The sequence below is a fragment of the Lolium rigidum genome, chromosome 1 (assembly GCF_022539505.1).
Source record: "Lolium rigidum isolate FL_2022 chromosome 1, APGP_CSIRO_Lrig_0.1, whole genome shotgun sequence".
Lineage (NCBI taxonomy): Eukaryota > Viridiplantae > Streptophyta > Magnoliopsida > Poales > Poaceae > Lolium > Lolium rigidum.
In genome coordinates this window covers 67,472,856-67,489,360 of record NC_061508.1, presented here as the reverse complement: position 1 = coordinate 67,489,360, position 16,505 = coordinate 67,472,856, and the positions used below count along the sequence as shown (strand labels likewise).

At 39.8% G+C, this 16,505-nt stretch overlaps 2 long non-coding RNA genes across 2 annotated transcripts; both read left to right on the top strand.

The window, feature by feature from the left end:
- The first annotated feature begins 5,218 nt into the window (after window positions 1–5,218).
- LOC124695863 lies at window positions 5,219–7,401 on the top strand. The gene is made up of 3 exons (XR_007001352.1): window positions 5,219–5,867; window positions 5,967–6,070; window positions 7,349–7,401. It is a non-coding gene; the product is annotated as an uncharacterized LOC124695863 (long non-coding RNA).
- A 1,791-nt stretch (window positions 7,402–9,192) lies between these two features.
- LOC124689173 lies at window positions 9,193–11,405 on the top strand. Its single transcript, XR_006999511.1, has 3 exons — window positions 9,193–9,801; window positions 10,131–10,304; window positions 10,705–11,405. It is a non-coding gene; the product is annotated as an uncharacterized LOC124689173 (long non-coding RNA).
- The last annotated feature ends 5,100 nt before the right edge of the window (window positions 11,406–16,505 follow it).

Genomic DNA, 16,505 nt, shown 5'->3' with positions numbered 1-16,505 from the left:
TTACAAGAGACTGTTCAACTGAAAATTCATTTAGCTGTCATTGACCTCTGCTCCTCTGACGAAGATGGCTTCTGATGCAGTTGTTGTTTTTCCAAAGATTGAGTATAAGTGTTCTGTAAGATACACTGTACAAGAAGAATTGGGAGTTTTAAAACTCAATAGCTTGTGTTTCTCTACTCCGTTGGAAGGAATTAAGCTCCAGAATAGTCTTTTCCTCATTGAGAAGCATATTCAGACTGCCGATGAGTTGTATTCTCTACCCCTATATATTGAATTATGTATCAAAACATGCCACAGACAAGTACTTGATTACTTTTACTGCATTGCTCTTTACAAGTTTAGAGAATGCGTCCACTGAATGGTGATGCCTGTCTCTGAACCATTTCAATATCTAGTCGTTTAAGATGTGCTCTGCTGAAGTCCAATTCTGTTTGCAAACTAGTGCTGATTAACTCTCTGATGTATTCTGTACTTGTAGTGGTGTACATTTACTGTTACTTTACATGATTGTGTTACTCTTTTATATAAAGTAAAGGAAGGCTTGCATATTGTGTATCATATTACGGTTACCCATTTCCATGTCTCTTTGTTTTTCTGGCAGGAACTAACGCATCAATGGATCCAACGCAAAAGTCTAATGCTTTGTGCCCGAAGCGCAAGCCTGTTGATGATTGCTTGCAGAAAAAATCTAAGTGTGGTCGTGTTGAAAAGGAGAATGCATCTTTTAAGCCTGCTCACAGTTGCCACAGTCAACCTAATCTCAAGTTCTGCTCATTTTTGCAACATTAGGCCCTAGATCACCTCCTCTGCCTCCCTTGCTCATGCCGGCAACAGCTAGTGTCCTCCCGCGCAACATCAAAGCAGCCGCGGCGGTCCACCCGCACTGAGCTCACATGCCATGGTAAGCTAGACATCTGTCTTTCTCTCCACATCCAAACCTAAAAGGGAAGTATTTTTTCTTGTTCGTGCTCGGTAAGTGGAGAAGAGCCTCTTTTCCATGGCTTTGATTAAGTGGATTAGGGCCTGCTGATATTATATCCTTCACAAATATCTTTGTTTTATCCTTATAATTTATTGCCTATATGTCAAGCTACACTGAGAAGAATTTAGTGTTGTCCTGTTTTCTTATGTCCTCTCTGGTGACTTCTCTTAAAAATTATTTGTACCAAAACATAAACTCTTAATTCGTCATACTATTTTTTCATTTGAATATACAACATGGGTGTATGATTTGGTATATTGACAAAAGAGGGGACCCTCTGCAATCATGGTTCAAAAAGGCGTTCTTGAGCGTACACTTAAGCGTAGATTAGAGCTAAGCGGAGCCCTTCCGCTCAGCTTTCGGCCTGAGCGAGAGGAAAAGCGAGGAGGAGCTGTGGAGGCGGGCTCTCGCGTGGTGTCGAGGCAGAAGCAAGAGGATTAGGGTTAGGAATTCCGTAATCATCCCAATTCCACTCCCGTGTCGAGGCAGACACCACTGGAGCTCCTCCGCGCCGCTGGTCAAGCTCCTCTTTCGCGCCGCCCTCTAGATCTTCCTCAAGGCCGCCTAGACAGGGTCCCCTTCCTCCAACAGCTCGTTCCCCTCCTCCCCTTCCAGTCCAGATCGAGGGGGTCAAAGTGGGAGAGGCGGGCGTGCATGAGTGGCGTCTACGACCTGGGATCTGGGAGGCTGGGAAGCACGAGGGGATCGATTTATTTGTAGTGCGTGAGGTTATTGGGCCTTTTGGAGGGGGTCATGTGTTTGGCTACGACTGAGAAGCAAGAGGCATCGTGTTGGGCCTTTTGTTGGACCAGAAATAACACAGAACTACGTGAGGTTATTCAATATTTCCTATTTAAGGCTTACATTTTTTGCCATGCACGCTTAAATGGCGCTTAAGCTCTCTTAAGCAGTAGTTCATCTAGGCAGAGCCTCACCGCTCGCTTAGCGCTTAGTGCTTTTTTGAACCTTGTCTGCAATTGAACATTTTGCTACAACAGTATGCAACTTACTAGGCTGGTAAAGGGAGTAATAAGTTGTCTCTACAAATAGGGGAAACTACGCCGACCTCTACTCATATCTTTAATAAAACCCCTTCTACTCAAGTATGGAGACGACTAAGATCTAAAAATCTTTAACTTGCCAGATTCCGTATTATGTAGTTCTGTTTGTCTGGTACTTTTTACATGGAACTATACACACTAGTTCTGGAATTTCTCTTGGTCTTGTGCTTTTGAGTTTCAGATAAGAGGCAAACCTATTTGTGTGTTCCAACTATGAGATATATAAATCCATGATTGTACAAAACGGTTCAAAAACTAATTGGAGTATGGAGTATGGTACGGCCTGGTGACGTCTTTGGTCCTACAGTTGTTATGATCTCAAATATATAGGCATCTCACATTTACTAGCATACATGCTGAAGTGTGTGCACAGATTTATCTTAATTTATTTTCGTGTGCATTTTTTGGGTTCAACTACTTCTGAATGATGAAAAACTTGTACTTCCTGGAGATTTACTACTACATCCGTCCTGGTTTACAGGGCCTACGCGTATCCCAAGATCATCAATTTAACCAATATAATTTAAGTTTTACACTATAAAATATATACCGTTTGAAAGTACAACATCTGAACTTTCTAATGATACATATTTTATAATATATATCTTGTATTATGTTGGTTAAATTGGTGATCTTGGGATACGCGTAGGATCTATAAACCGGGACGGAGGTAGTATCAACTATACTTCCAAAAGGATGCAGATTGAGTCAGCATAGTGCATGAATGCTTACTCAATTACTACACTCCATCTTTTATCCTATCTGCTATATTTTTCAAATCTTTTACTCTGTGAACTGTAACAGATTTAGTCAAAATAAAATGCATAGGCAATTACAACATGATTTTAAAACATGAAGTTAACTATATGTTTTCAATCTTAGCTTTTCTGAAACTATATTAGCCTGTAAATCGTTCCATTCTTAGCTATATGCTGACCTGCGTCTCTTATTTATCGTATTGAATTAATTCAGTCATTGTGCGTGTGATTGAGTGCATCCTTTGTTGAATTGATCAAGATGATTACGCTGGGCTTCCCTGATGTTTTACTATATGTATATATATTGTAATAGTTCTGTAAATAAAAATATTTGCTGGTGCAATTAGCATGAGCATATTCCCTTTCTTGCCTCTACAATATCCCATTAATGAAGGCTACAATTATATAATAGTTAGCTTTGTTTATGCAGATTGCATGTTGGTCCTACGTATTCCATCCTGCCTAATACACCATGTTGTTCTTTGCTGATATGCTTTGGAAGTATTAATGGTTATGTTGTTTCTACATGACAAGTACAACACACTATAAATTTGTGCCAACCATCTACCAGTTAACCTCGCTGCCATGAGTTTTCTTAGTTGAACTTCTTTGATAAAATGATCATTTTGAACACTCTAGGTTAGCAATTCTACTATGAAAACTAGGATCTAAAGTTTGTTTCAATAATTCTTGATTTTAAGTCCAATAGATGCAAATCAATGCATATTCTAGGGATTGGGTGATATTTTAATCATTGAATTTAACATTGCAGTTTTTAGTATGTTTAACCATGAATCCCATGTCTTCTCTTGTAGACTTGCATGCTTGGTGCTCGCCCTTGGCTAAATATTGCAATTGGTCATTGCAGCGGAGGTATTCAAGGTAAGATGCTTTGCCTCTTCTACCCTATATGTGTTGCATGCGTTTCCTTTAGTGCAGTGGTAGCTCTTGTAATGAAACAATGGATTATTTTTTTCAGATTTTTTGATGTTGTTATATTGAGCAGTACTTGTGGGAGAGAGATTGGCAGGGAGGTTCTAGGCAGCTCATTGCTGGGTGGTGACCACAATGCAGCTTTGCCGGCGTCGACGGCCATAGCCGCCGCCATCCCATGTGCCTTCATGCTCAAGTCTCCCCGCTGTTAGGACTAAGAGGCGAGTGGTGTGCGAGCAACCCTGGCCGACCAAGCTGATGACCCACATCTGCTGTTGTCGATGCCTGTCTTCATCGAGGTGCTTCTTCCATTAATAGTTATACACCCTTCATTCAGGGGCATGTTTCAAGTGTTATTCTGTTGGTTAATCATGGACAACAACTGTAGTCAAACATCAAAATGCATGTTATGTCAATAGTAGCCCTTGGTTTATTGATCTCGACATTGATCCTAAGGTGATTATGTTTTTCATGTAGTTTGTCTTGGTTTTACCAAAAGCTTTGTACTATGTGTCCTAGTGATAAATCCCTTTCAGGTTGTTGCAACCGTGAATACATGGCTTTAAAATGCCCTTCAGGTTGTTGCCATTAACCAGGAATGTAGCAGAAGTGGTGAATGTAATGATCATTCGACAATTACTTTTGATGCGATGTTCTGTAGGAAAAGTATAATTAACACGCATGAAATAATCAAGGAAAAAATGCATTTGTACCTCAATTGGTTCAAGAGGGTTGCTGGCATGTTGACTATCAAAAACAGTTAACTTGTCATTTTCATGGCGCCAGCTTGTATAATCTTACCATTTATTCTATATGTACAGGTCATATACATGTGTTCTGTTAAGTGAGCTTCTTTGATAAAATCATCATTTAGAAATCAATAAGGTCTGATATCACTAGGATCATATACATGAATTACCATGAAAACTAGGATCAGATGTTACTTGAATAATTCTTGATTTTAAGTCCAACAGATGCAAATCAATGCACATTCTAGGGAAGGAGTGATATTTTTAGTCATTATATTTTGATGTTGTATTTGGCATTGAAGTTTTTACTATGTTTAACTATTAATCTCATGTCGTCTCTTGTTTAACTATGAATCCCATGTCTGTTGTGGAAGTTAAATGTCGTAAAGATGATTGATACTCATGCTAAGTTAGGCAACCATATTAAAGCTTGATCTGCACGTGTCTTGAAACAGTAATAAATAGTCAGGTGCCGTACAAAACTGGGCATACATTGGGAAATCTTCATAGAACCATCATGTTCCCGTTGCTAAACACCGTCTCTTGTGGTGCACAAATTTCCACTTTAATATTTTACATGAACAATGTTGCATTGGGAATTTGTCTTTGTATTTGACCCAATCGAATATTTTCTTCGTTTTGTAAAAATTTAATTGAACATTGATGCGAATTACTGAGCTGTTATTTTGGAATGTTATCTCTTGGTGTGTTTTTTCTGTTTTGATCATGTTTTCTGTTTTGATCATGTGCCACTCTGTTGTTTGAGGCTTGTTTTCTATTAAAAGTCGTTCCTTAAGTAAAAAAATTCTAGTTATACTTAAAAGTAGTATTGGATAATTTTTCTATGGCTATCATGAAGGAGAAGGCCAAACCATATTTGCTACTGTGATTGCATGTGACATAGTAATGGTTCCTTTATTTATTCTTCTAATGCTCTTGTCCTATCAACCAGATTGAGTTTCATGTTGGCAAAAGGAAACCACCAATACTTATTGAAAAATATGAGAGACTTCGTAGTGTAAATTCTTTCAAAAAGGAAATTCTGTAAAATGAACTATACATCATACCCCATGTTGTTTAGTTTGCAGTAACAATATATTTTGTTTTACAACAACCCAACTAGTTAAAGCAAGTTGTCTTTGCCATTTTTTTATTCTGTGGTTTCGCGAATTCTGTACTGAATACATACTATGTGTTGGTAAAGTTGCTGATAGTTTGTCTTGCGGTTAATTAATACAAGGAAAATATATCATTTGTACTCATGTCATTTTCGTGTCATTATGCCAATTGTGTTTATGTTTTGACCCACTGAAATTGAGAAGCTCTGCCCCAGTTTCATGGAGAATTCTGGTACCGTTACTGTTGGAAATGCTTCTAGTATAAGGTGCCTGCTTGTCATACATTTTTTCCAAGCCTTGCAGGGTACTTTTGTTTGTTTATGCACTGAATAAAGTGACTATGTGGTGCTTATCTGTTTGTTTAGATTGAGATGGTGTTGCCGCATTAGTATTGGTGAGTGGAAAGAAGTCTCAAGAACTTTGTCTGCAAGTCCTTGCAATGATCAAAGGATTTGCTGATGCATCTCAAGTAAGCCAGGATACCAATTCTTATCTAGTTGGGAGAATGTTAATGTGTACGCATGTGTACATAATGATCTATGTTCTTGATGGATACAAGAATGATCTAGGTTCGGGGCAGATATAGGAATACATGTTCTTGTGCCTGAGGTCCGTTGATTGTTTCCTTCTTCCTCGTGCATTAGGTGGCCTCCTCATTGAGTCTGTGCTTGTATTTAAGATGTTGCATGGTTTGTTTTGTGTCATCTTTTTTGATGTAGAGGTCAGAGCTCACTCCTACCACATAGTTCTATTTTTTTTTAATTTTTAAGAAACCAATGATGTGACTTTTGAGATTTGTGATGGATGGATATTTCATCCTGCTTCTATAACTTTAGTGAAGGGTGTACCTAACTTCTGTTATGTCAGTGTGTTGTTCCTTCATCCACCATGTTTGTCCCAAGTCTCTTGGCTTTAGTGGGCAATGCAAGGCGAAATATTGTTAACTCATGGTTCTTCGCCTTTCCCTGCATTGTTGATTAAAGTAGGATGGGCTTGCTTTTGTATCATTCTTATACCTTGATCTGAGTATTACTGGAAGCTAGGATTTTACCTTTTATTCCCTGCAATGTTGATTAAAGTAGGATGGGCTTGCTTGTGTATCATTCTTATACCTTGATCCGAGTGTTACTGAAAGCTAGAATTTTGCCTTTTATTTTTCTCTGGAAGTTCAAGGTCTATTTTGTGACTTCTGAGGGGGTGAATTAATTTCAACTAACTCGAGTTTCCTCTGCTGCATTACTGGTTAGCTAGGCTTATGTTTGGTACTACTACGTACTGTAGCTTTGTGAGTGTTGGTCGACAATCGAAAGTGCACTTCTTAGCTGACACTAGTGATTTTTTGAAATCTCTCGCTAAATATGCCCTAATGAATGTCTATTTGTGAAGATGACACCAGTGACATAGATCTGACACCATCAAATCAAATTTGGAGATTCATCACCGGTTTCTTGAATGTACTCTGTAGCTTACTTTTTTTGAGAAAATGTACCTTACTATTTGCGTAGCTAGTTTGATAATTATTTGATCTGATGCTCTATTTATAGCATTGAGTTGTGGCTTAATGCTATTGATGGAAATTACTAGAAATTTGGGGTCCCTAATTTTGTTTTCAGAATAGTAACTTATTAGGCTCATTCTTGAGTTTGAGAGACCTCCCATGTATGTTCTTGTAATAGATAAAAATGGTTTCACAAGTGTTTTGGTTGGGTCTTAAATTTACCAAAGACTAAATACACCCTTATTGCAGGTTTCAATTTACAAGCTCGGTGCAATCAACCAAAAGGAAGTTGGAAGGTAAATTATTATCTAGTATTGTGACTAGCTCTAGATGGACAAGCTTGAAACTAGGGGGGCTGTTTGGTTTCGGGGTACCCTTTAGGGGATGAGGGCATCCCCAACCACCTGGGTGGGGATAGCCATTTTTTCTGTTTAGTTAGGTTGGATGAAAAGTGGTTAGGGATAGCCACTGTAATGTTTGGTTCAAAGGATGATGAGTGGATGAGTTGATGTGATCACCTCTCCAATTGATCCGGTGAGATACCCCTAAAAATGTCAAATAACCTCAATTGGAGACACAAATTCTAATCATCATTTGGGAACAAATTGTAATGAATACATTACGCTCTCTTCAGTCACTCTTTCGTATAGACAAAACATATTTATTCTGTGATCAGTATTAGTGAGGCGAGGAAGCACAGGCTAGCTAGCTGGCTGAAGGCGAGCGAGAAAGCTAGCTAGCCTTGTTCCCGCAAGCTGCCGCAGCCGTGCGGCCCATCTTGCTCCGACCATGCGCGTCCACTTGCTAAGCCGCCGCTGCGTAGCATCTTGTAATCAGCCACTCCACAAGCTTGCCCCGTCCGGCCTTGTCCTAGTACTTGTTGTCCCACCCGCGCGGCATGTAGAATACCAGAAACAATTAAGTTTTAGCTAGATAGAGGAAGCAGAGGGAACAGAAAGAGAGAGACAGGGCGAGCTGAGACCGGTTGCGACCAAGGAATAGAAGGGAGATGGATGGAGGTACCTGCGCCGCCGTCTGGAGCACTCCCGCTTCCGTTTTTGGTCTCCCGACACCGTACCTCAATTGCTTCTGCTTGCTACCGCCACCTCAGTTGAAGAGAGGGAGAGGAAGGAGAGACCGGGGAAAAAGAAAAGGCTTGGGGTTTTCTTTTCTTTCGCACGTGGTGAGCGAGCAAAACGGCAACAGAGAACTTTTCACGGTGAAGCTAGCGCGCGAGCCAGAAGTGGTTGCCTTCATCCACCACTTTTTGCCGGATGGGCTCAACCATCGTTTTGCAGCATATTCCCTGCATCTAGTTATCCCTAGCCACTCTCATCCTCTAAACCAAACAGCTGGCAACCAATTTTTTAGTGGCTACCCCTAACCACTTGATGATATCCCCTAAACCAAACAGCCCCTAGTATTATTATGCTTGATGCACTGTTGCTTGATCTTGAATGAACAAAATAATATCCAAACTATTTCTTCCACGTTTCTTGAACAACCGGAGGACTGTGGATGGGTTGATACCTTACATAATTGTTACTGATCTCTTCACTTTTCATTATCTCCTAGAGCTCCTCTAGATTGTCGATGATTCATTGTTGCATTAAATGTAGCTGAAACTTTGTTGACTGGATGGTCTGTACAACAACTTCTCCTTTATGTCACCATCATCATCAAGGTCTTGTTACAGTCCTGTTTCCGCGTGGATCTAATTTTCGCAAGGATTCTAGTCATGTTCATCGCTAGTTGCAGTATTGGTTTCAGAACTAAGTAGACCTATAACCAAAATTTCAGAATTAAATGTATACTTGGTTATGATGCTTGGTAATTCAGTTTTGGTTTTACTTACAACAAAAATGTGCGGGTATTATATTTTCATCTACTCTTTTTTAGCTTTTTGAAAATATCCAATGGTCTGTCTTTGAAAATACCTAATGATGCGCAGGACTGATGATCCCGCTCATTGAATTGTCTGATTTCCACCTTTTCAAGATTGGTCAAAGAGATTGTCTGGGTTCTCCAGTTCTTTGGCTCATCACAAGAACAATTCACTAGGGGTGTACATCTGTCTTTGGTTCTCCATTGAATTGCACTATTTTTCTTTAATTTGTCCTCCTTTTGTTCATTTGAATCAATTGATATCTAAACCAGAAAGTACCTTTCCGAAGTTTCAATGTAAAAGCCTTAAGAGGAAACCAAATACTTAGATGTACCTGCTAGCATTTGGCCTTAATTTATGACCGAATCATTCTTATAAGGGCATCTCTAGGGGGATGGCCCAAATGGACAAATGTGATCCGTTTGTGTCCGCACGGACAAAGAGCTAAAAGCAGCACGGCACCCCCAAACTGACCACTGTCATTTGTTTGGCCAGGACTGAATCATTTGCAAACCAAATTGGTGCCCGTCCGTTTGGGTGATCAGCCTGGCCCATTGTCAGTCAAATTACTCAATGTCTCTCCCACGTACCGTAACTTTGCTTCTCTATCACCCCCTGACTCAACACACCACCACTGAACGTCTTTGTCCACCACACCGATGCAGCCTGTCACATTTCTCATGGAATAGGCCACTGGGGCTGCGCATGCTGGTCTGCTCTACCTTGCGTCAGGACATGCTCCTTCTCCACGCCGCAGGCAAGTTGTGTGGGTCTCCGCCACGATAACAGTGTGCTCCTATTTAATGGGCTTGTTCAGGTGAATGGTACAAGCACACCATTTGTAACAAGGCTTGATATGGCTATTTCCTGTGAATTGTTTGGATGTTTAAATTTGCACATGAGTGTTATGCTCAGTGATCCTACTGTGTATCCGTTGTTTGCTACATAATTAGTTAACTCAATTGTTTGTTTACCTCTTGCAATGCGGTTGTTGATTCGAATTATTTTATTTATCTTTCAATTGTTTCGTGTTTGTTTCTTACAAACTAATTAAGAGTCCATCAGCTTGTGTTTCTATTACAGATAGACGATTTCATTTAGTTCGTGGCAACATATTTCATTTATTTGCTTATGCTTGACGTGTAGGCTCCCTGACCACACCTTTGCTTTTGAGGAGGAAGGAGAGATAGACCCGTTGGTCTGATGCAGCGCACATGGTTCTGTATGGTGCTCTCGCGGACATTACTCCGTGCCGTGGAGCTGCTGGTGTCGTCGTCCTCACATGCACTTGCTGGCATCACCATCAAGTATGGTGTCAAGGTAATCTCACTCTTTACAACCCTGGTGCTTTGCTATGTTTGGTTGTTGCACATGGTGTTTTGTGTGTGTGCATGGTGTTCTTGCCAAATTTGGTGAATGTGTGAAGGAATTCCGTCAGCATTCTTGCTAGGAAAATTTCTCAAATGGGTGCTTGACTGCATGTATTATATAGTTTGCATCTGCCTAGAGTACTAGTGTTGGTATGACCTTTGAGTTGTGTGCCCTTCTTATGTTATTTGTGATGTAATCATATACGGAGTTTTGACATCAAGTGCTTTTTTACATGAGAGCTGCAAGTGATTTTTTTAGTTGCTATCGGGTTTGGAGAATTTTTTAGCTAGGTAGCTAGATTACATACATTATTACAAGTATCAACATTGAAATTTTGATTATCGTGTAGATATCTGACATCAAGAGGCAGATGTGGTCCGTTGTTTTTGTCGTTGTCAAGGGCACTATCTACTGAGATATTAGGTATGGTCTGCTCTTGTCATGTTATATTCCTTCATCAGTCGCTCACACTTACTCATAGCCACCCCCAGATGATTGAATCTCTATGGCTTCGTGTGTCCATTAGAGGACTTGGGCGTAGGTGAGGCATAGAATGGGAGGATGTGTTCGCTAAATATAGTCAGGTCAGGTAAGGCATGTTTCTGTCATGCTTCTCTTTTTCATCTGGATAGGAAGATTTACTTATGTACATTTAAACGGTAACTCTTGTTTCTTTTGTTAAACCAAGAGAAATATGGACCATGAAGGTTTGGTTACATTGCCTAATTTTGTACTCAATTGCATTCTAAAGTGCAGCAAATAGTTTATTCTTTGTATGCTATTGCTGTTCTTTACTACTGCCATTTGAAGATTTGGAGCTCACAGTGCAAGAAGTATCTTTTGTTATAGAAGACGTTCATATGATTTCCTTCCATATTGCTTTATGAATTTACCTATGTATAATGAATCTCCTTGAGTTATGTCTCAAGATATATAATATTCTGTTTCAGTCAAGATCTGAAGGATGCCGAGTTCTATCTGGAGAAACCAAAACTATTGCTAAAACCTTATCAAAGGAGCATCATGATTCGTCAAGGCTGTGAATTTAGACTAGACCATTATTTTTCCAGTATCATTGGCTTTATGTTGCCTGCAACATTTTTGGTGTTGTTTCTCTTTTGGAGAAAACTGCCATCAATCCATGGTTTTTTCCTCAAAAGTTTAGAGCTCCCCGGCTAGGCACATATCTTCAATTTACCTTTAACTTTATCATTTTAAATTGGCAAATAAGTTATTTCCTTGTCACGGGGACAATGGGCTAATTACTGACCTACGAATGGTCTCTTTTATTACCTAGTTGTATTGTTACTATTTCCTGATTATTATATGGTGAGAACTGATAAAACCCCGCTCTGTTGAGGTGCAATTTTTTTTATTTATATCAAAGATTCCCATGGATTTTGATATTAAATACTGCTGTCAATACACGGTCTATGCTATAGAAGTAAACTCTTTTCATTTTTAGATCTTCAAACAATTCATGGTTTTGAAGATGAGTAGCTCATTTCGGTACAAACAGTTAGTGGTTCTTGTCAAGTATTTTGTCACCATCGAGCAATGTGTATTCTCGCTCGCATTGTTTCAAATTTGCTAGTTGTCCAGGCAAGGAAGTTGATGCCCAAGATATGTAACTGTGTTGGTCTAGAATGCATCATTGTGCTATATGTGTTTTCCTTGAGACTAGCTAGTGTTGTTTCTATCTTATTCAGGCATCTGGTTTCAGTGCATTCTCCAGGGAAAGAATGTTGATGCCCAAGATATTTTACTGTTCGTTTAGAATGCATGAGTGTGATATATGTGTTTTCCTGTAGCCTAGCTAGTGTTGTTTCTATATTATTCATGCATGTTCTTTTGGTGCATTGTCCAAGCAAAAAATTGATGCCCAAGATATGTTACTTTGTTGGTTTAGGTTAACCCATTAGAACACATGAGTGTGATATATGTGTTTTCCTTGAGCCTAACTACTTGTGTTTCTGAGAGCTATTTGTGCTTGTTGTTGCAAGTGTGGTTCTTTTGTAGTGAGATGGAAGTTGCTGCTAGCTCATGAGTGAACTGATAGTGGAGAAACCTCCTTTATACAATAGCCATCTTTATTTGTTTTAGAGGGCCGTCATGGCGGCTCATGAAGATGGTACGATAATCGTCATGCTCAATAGTGTTTTTTAGTGTAATTCTCTTATTATAGTCCTTAATCTTATTACTCAAGTTTTGGTTTTAGAAAGTGCTGAATAGATGTAAATTTCTGGTCAAGAGCAGTGACGTAAGTGCTACTTTTTGTTCCAAAGTCTTTGCCTGGACTTATAGTATATTTGCCAGTGATGGGTATGTGAGTGCAAACTCGAGGTGAGTTACGAAGGTGTGGATTAGTTTGACTGGATTGTCTCCACACTAAGCATCCTAGTGATGTGCATTTAATCTTGAAGTCAGGTGACAGGTTTGATCATATCCTTGTACTAGATGACCTTTTCACAAGTTAGGATATTAATGTATGATTTAGTTATTTCCTTGCATAAATCATGCCTAGAGAAACTTGATATGTTTTATGTTTAAGACAAGAATGAATTACTTTAGAGTTGAGTGTAGAGTTGTTGTAGGCTACATTGTTCTACTCCTACTTTCTTGACACTGACATGATAGTCAAGTATTGTTAGCACTCATCAGGCTGGATTTATTGTTTTTAGCTATCCTCTCTTTCTTCATTAATGAGACCAGTGGGCCGCCATTTTTGCTTGGTTCTATCATACTGTGTTGATGCCCAAGATATGTTTCCGTGTTGGTTGAGAATGCATTATTATGCTATATGTGTTTTCCTTGAGCCTTGCTAGTGTTGTTTCTATCTTATTCATGCATCTGGTTTTGGTGCATTCTCCAGGAAAGAATGTTGATGCCCAAGATATTTTACTGTGTTGGTTCAGAATGCATGAGTATGATATATGTGTTTTCCTGTAGCCTAGCTAGTCTTGTTTCTATCTTATTCGTGCATGTGCTTTTGGTGCATTTTCCAAGCAAGCAATTTGATGCCCAAGATATGTTACTGTGTTTGTTTAGGTTAACCCATTAGAATATATTAGTGTGATATATGTGTTTTCCTGGAGCCTAAATACTTATGTTTCTAAGAGCTATTTGTGCATCTTGTAGGCGTGGTTCTTTTGTAGTGAGATGGAAGTTGGTATTAGCTCATGAGTGAACTGATAGTGGAGAAGCCTCCTTTATACAATAGCCTTGTTTCTTTGATTTAGAGAACCCTGACCTGATTTCAGAATTTTGTATACCGGAGGTCATGGTGGCTCATGAAGATATACAATATAGTCATGCTCAATAATGTTCTTTTTAGTGTAATTCCATCATTATAGCCCTTAATCTTCTTACTCAAGTTTTGGTTTTAGAAAGTGCTGAATAGATGTAAATTTCTTCTCAATAGTTACATAAGTGCTACTTTTTGTTCCAAAGTCTTTGCCCGGACTTCTAGTGTATTGCTAGTAATGGGTATGTAAGTGGAAAGTCGAGGTGAGTTACAAAATGTATGTATTAGTTTGAAGGATCGTCTCCAAACTAAACATCCTAGTGATGTGCATTTAATTTTGTAATCAGGTCAGTCATATCATGTGAGAGGTTTGATGATATCCTTGTGCTAATTGAGTTTTTCACAAGTTAGGATTTTAATGTATGCTTCACTTGTTTCGCTTGGATAAATCATGCATAAAGAAACTTGATATGTTTTCTGTTTAAGACAAGAATGTATTACTTTTTAGAACAAAACTATTATGTTTCAGTGTGTAGTTGCTGCTTTAGAGTGTAGAGCTGTTGTATCCCACATTGTTCAACTCCGACTTTCTTGACACTGACATGATAGTCATGTATGGTTAAGTAGTGTTATCACTCATCAGGCTGGATTTATTGTTTTTAGCCATCCTCTCGTTTCTTCATGGATGAGACCAGCGGGTCGTCATCGTTGCTTTGTTCTTTCCTACTTTGTTGGTTGGTTTCGTTTGTGGGCTGCATTGCTCTATTTTTTTTATGCTTCCATTGTAGGTTATACATGGCAGTGGTCTTTGTTGTCGCTGCCCTTTAAGTGGTTTGGCTGCGCTGGTTGGCTGCAGCGTCATTCTGGGGCATCTCGACTGAACACTCGTGAGACCCTTATGATTGCTTTTGGTATTGGCTTTGAGTGTATGCTGCCACCGTGGTCTATTGTGTGCTGCAATTGTGGATTTTTGGTGGTGAGGTATGCCTATCCTAAGTCCTACGTGGTTCTTCCCTGAAAACCCATTTTATATACGGATCGATGTTGTTCAGTCATCTCTATTGTGGGTGTAGGTGTGAACGAGTTATCAAGTGATTGCCTAGCTGTGATGACGTCTAGTTTTTAAGTGTGGATACTGATTTAGGAAGCTAGGTGTCTTGTGTTTTTCTTGCTTTTCTTCGATTATATGACACATCGAGAAATCTTTCCCATATCATCTAATCTGGGAAGCTAGTTGTGTGAGCTGCGATCCATGTCTGATATTTGCATAGATTTTTTTCATTGAAACAACATTTCTCATGGTAGGTTATTTCTTTGATTAATGTGTATGAAGTGCTTATTGTAGGCACCTGAACTGGAAGACCAAGTAACACCGGAAGTTGCTAAGGAGTTGTCAGGATTACAATCTGGATGATGTCTTCTTCGTGGCAGTGGCGTGTTGGGTGCAGGCTGCTCCCTTGGTGCTCCAGCGGGCGGTGCTATCAGCGGGCTGGATGGTAAAAGGAAGAGGGGCATGGGGGCAGTGACTGCAAAGAACGACTCGGTGCTTTGAACTGCAGAAGTTGAGTTGAAGCAGCAAACTGCAGAAGCAAAAAGAGAACCAACAATTGTTGCCATAGGATTATGTCGTTCTAGGAGATAGGATAGGATTGATCAACAATTGTAGAACCATAAGAGGTAGAAGCGTAAAATTATTGTTTTGAACCTTGTTGTGTAACGACATGGAATTGTTAATGAAATCGATTGAGTTGGTACTGTTGTTTGTTGCTGAGCATTAAATCTTGAAAATTTATGGCTGTTAATACTACGAATCATGAGCTCGTAAGAGTATATCAGTGGAGAATATGTATTAAGATTTAATATGGTTGAACAGGAGGTGACTGATTGATCTAGCAAATTATATGTAAGGAAAAAACCATTGATTACCTACATGAATGGATTTCACGGCCAGGAAAAAAGCGCACATTCACTTGATCATTATAAACACGCTCTTTCATGGACGTTAATTTTGCGATTTGATTCTTGCGAGCACAGTAATCTTGTGACAAGCTGGCTTCCACCAATTAAATAGATGCATGGTTACGTGAGGAAATTTGAGGCCATATGACATACTGCTAGCGAAAACTAACAATAAATTGGCTAGGAAATCTAGCCCCCATCCCAGGCGTAGTTATTGGGTGTGGCTGCTCTCATGTCACCATACAATGCCTTGATTTATGGAAATATAGCCCCCATCACAGGCGCAGTTAATGAGCGTGGCCGCTCGCATGCCACCGTACAATGCCTTGATTTATGGAGCGATATTTGGACTCACTAGGCACAGCTATTAATGGCATTAGTACGACGGATGGTATTATACACAGTCAGCGATCCGACGATCCGTGTGACATGTGAATCTCCCTAGTCCTTCCCGCCTGAAAACACAAACTAGTGCTCCTTCTCTCTTCCCTCCCAACATAGCCTCCCTCTATAAGTACAAATTCTTGGTGACATTCCGCGCGCGGTATCGTGTGTGACTTTGACTTTTACTTGTCGAGGAGAGGAGGGGAGGGGAGGCTACCATGCCCATCACTCGTCGTTTGGATTGCCGGCGGGCGCACCGGAGTCCGCATGAAGTAGGCGAGCGAAGAGTGATCCGTCCGTGCGTCATGGTTGAGGTATTTGACTCGATCTCCTCTTTTTTTTTTATGACAAGGGAATTCTGCCTGGATCGAGCGTTCGAGGTTCTTGTTTCGGTACTCGTCGGTTGATAATCCCGTCGGATTTTGAAGCACAACCCTTGTGCGAGCGAGATGGATAAAAGCTAGTAAGTGGTTTTGATTTCTTAATAGAGATCAGGTAGTTTCTAGGCAAAGATAAAAGCGAGAGCGAATAGATCAAGGCGCGCGCACTTGAGAGAAAAAGGA